Genomic DNA, 3,491 nt, shown 5'->3' with positions numbered 1-3,491 from the left:
ATCCGTGGGGAATTTGTTGGTATTAAATTTGCTCCAAGGGGACTTTGAAAGTATTCTCCAAATGCAGTAAAAATATATTGAGAAATCAAAAGAGATACTGAGAGTTATAAGAAAAAATTAGTAATACCACATAGTCTACTAAGATTCAAGTCGAGTTTGTTTATATTAAGTTTTCTACTAATTTGGAATTTTCCTAAGCCAAAGAACTATAGGTAAAGTAGCTGACTGCCTCGGGCTTGCTTAGCAGGAAAGTGTGCTTGCTAGCTGGTGGCACTGTAGAGGGCTTGCTTTGACTCAGGACTTCGTTCTGCCACCCTTGCTGGGATGCTGGTCTGCACAGCACCAGACTGGAATGTTTCTGGGATAAACATTAATCTGAACCTGACTACTGGTATCCATTTGAGCTTATCAAATTTGGCCCTTGAGGAAATAAGCTACTTATAATAATTTGTTTTAGATGCACGACTTCATTGAGGTATGTGGAGTTTTGTCCCACTGGTAATATGAGGAAGAATGTCTTATGTTTGTATCCCAAGTTTCTTCACCATGATCACTTGATAAAATAACAAAGTCCAAATTTAGATGATTGAATTTGCCCAAAACCAATGAGTTTTACAGCCAGGGAGATTTGATCGATTTGACTCTAAGGTCACTACTGTTCAAGTCAAGGAGTTTCAGTACCAAGGACAGCTCACCATCCTCCTGACACACCCCCCAAAGTCTAGGGAGTTGGACTTCCAATATTACTTCTAGAAGGGTATGGATGAGGACTATGCTATGTCCCTGGGTGTTCTCAGGTGGTCAGCAGGGAAGAGCCCAGGTTCTGACTGGCTCTCAGGAGGGCATGGGGGAAGACGTACATCTCTGTTGCTCTCTGCAGTTTCTGGCCCCAGGTCCATGTGTTTCCTTCCACGCCTGCCTTCTTATCCACTATGGTGGGTAATGTTCACTTCCACCATGCATGCAGACACAGCCCTTTCATTTTCAGGGCTCTTAGCGTCCTGTAATGTGTATTACAGGGTTTGCTGCCCCATGGTCAGTGGCCCCCTGGGCTGGGAGCATGATGCTGGCCCTAACAGTGAAGACTCCCGTGTGTCCCACACATTTCTCCTGTGACCAGGCTGTCACCAGGGTGTGAAGCACTGTCCTGGGTGTGGTTGTCTCTGCACCACACACAGGGGCCCTGTGCTGGGTCTGGCTCTGAGAAGGCTGTGTGCAGGACAACACCGGACATGCGTGTACCCTGGGACACTGTGGCATGGCCCTTCATGCTGGACCTCTGATCTCATTCCTGACACCATGTGAGCCCCATGACAAGTTTTCCCAAGCTCTTGACCCTTGTTCTCAGAGTGAAGGTGAAGGCTCTACCCCCAGAGAGGCTGAATCAGACTCAGCTGGTGTAAGGAGGTGGTGACGGCGTGGTATGGGGAGCCGGCAGTGCTGTGCAGCTGGGCAGGTCCATGACGCCAGGCTGTGACACAGGTCTGGTGACAGACCTTCACATGGGCAGCTCAAGATTTCAACAAGAATCATGAGGGCTTGCTTCTTTTTCATTTTTCCCCCCACCCTTCCTTTTGCCTTCTTTCTCTCTATTTTTCTTCGAGATAGGGTTTTGCTATGTAGTTCAGGCTGGCTTGAACTCCCTCTGTCGCCCAAACTGGTCTTCACTTTGCAATTGTCCTGCCTCAGCCTCCTGAGTGGTAGGATTACAAACATAGCAACATGTTGGATAGTGAATAACTTTATTTCTTTTTTCTTTTCTTTTTTTTTTTTTTTGTACTGGGAATTAAAGTTAGGATCTCATGTTTGCCAGACAGGCTCTGAGCTGCATCCTTGGCAATAGCTTTATTTCTAATCAAATAATTTCACAAGATAGTAGTCCAGATTTTAAAATTTACATAATTGCTACTTTATATTACTTTGATTAAAAAATTTTGAGAGTTTATTACAATTTGTTTTTGAGCTTCAACTTTTAAAAAACTAGTTTAAGTATCTTAGAAAAGAATGATCATTTTTAAGAAAAAATAGAGATATTTAAAAATAATTAATATTTTCTAAGCATGCACATTTATGTACTTATGTATCTCTTATTATTAATTTGTATTTTGATGTAGACATATTCAAATTTTATATACTTCAAATAACAGTTTTACTTTTAAAACCTAAAATGTTACACATCAAAATTAACAACAAATCATGGAGAATGTAAATCAAAACTTATTCCTTTTAGAAATAGAAAATATGGCAGCAGATTTCAGAAATGAAAGACTAAAAAGGAAACAGAAAAATATTTGAAGGGAGGTTTCTGCTTAAATTTTAGAATATCAGGAAACCAAGAAACAACAGACATCACTTGAGTTATTCACACAAATTTCACAAACAGGATCTTACAGTTTTTTTTTTAAGTTATCCTGAATTATTATTGAAAATGAGCCAGAAAATTATTCTTACCAAAAACATTTTAACAAGTCAGATAAAATCTCTTTACATTTGTTATTAAAAGACTGAATTTTTGGCAAACAATATGACTGGATGAGAGAAATTCTGACCAAGTTTGTGACCAGAAGCCACAAAAAAGTTCCAGCCTTCCACTCGGAGATGAGGAAATGATATTCATGAAGTTGGTAAATTGGGCAAAAAGACGAAGCCTCATCATGTCATTTGATGGGGTGTGAACATTCCTTCCTGGCGAGCACTAGCCGGCTCAAATGGACGGTTCCGATTTCCTTTCGGGTACGACTGGCAGAAAACCAAGCCTTTCAAATCAGAGTTCTTTCAAGTGGAGAAAGAAAGAGTAGACGTTTATGCTTTAAACTGAAAGACAAAGTGTGTCTTCCCTCTGTTCTGTGTTTTATAATTTAGCTTTGGCTATGATGGTCCTTGTGGCTGGAAGCACATTCCTAACTGTAAGAACATAAAACGTCACTGGAACAGAAAATCACATGTGAACTGACCGCTGTGGACAGTGCCTGAGTCACATCAGTGAGTCACTTACACACATACCCTCATCAGAACACAGGGGCTCTCTGATGTGGTGTTTGTAAAGAGCTCTGTTTGTGCCGAGTGTTTAGCACGTGTGCTGATTCTGCTGAGGGAGAGGACAGAGAGGGACCTTGGGACCTATTGTACTGTTACAGACAGCAGGAATTTTCCTGTCCACTGGAAGTACTTTCTAAATCAGATGGTAGAACAAATGAACTTGGAACGTGGTCCTAAACTAAAACACATGATGAGAAGCTGGGCATGGTGGCTGCCTGTAATACCAGCTCTTGGGAGACGAGGCAGGAGGATCCTTGCAGGTTTGAGACCAGCCTGGGCTACAAAGTGAGCCCAAGGCCTGCCTGAACTGCATAGCGAGACCCTGTCTCAAAAGATAAAAAAAACTTTAAAAAACCCCACATGAATATTATCAAGAATGGGAAATTTAATGAGATCCATATTTGAATAATTACAAAAGAAGAGATTATATATGAATATATCAAAAAGTAACA

This window comes from Cavia porcellus, unplaced genomic scaffold, assembly GCF_034190915.1.
Source record: "Cavia porcellus strain 051 isolate PalLab524CR breed Dunkin Hartley unplaced genomic scaffold, mCavPor4.1 scaffold_11, whole genome shotgun sequence".
Taxonomy (NCBI): Eukaryota; Metazoa; Chordata; class Mammalia; order Rodentia; family Caviidae; genus Cavia; species Cavia porcellus.
This window is presented reverse-complemented; position numbering follows the sequence as displayed.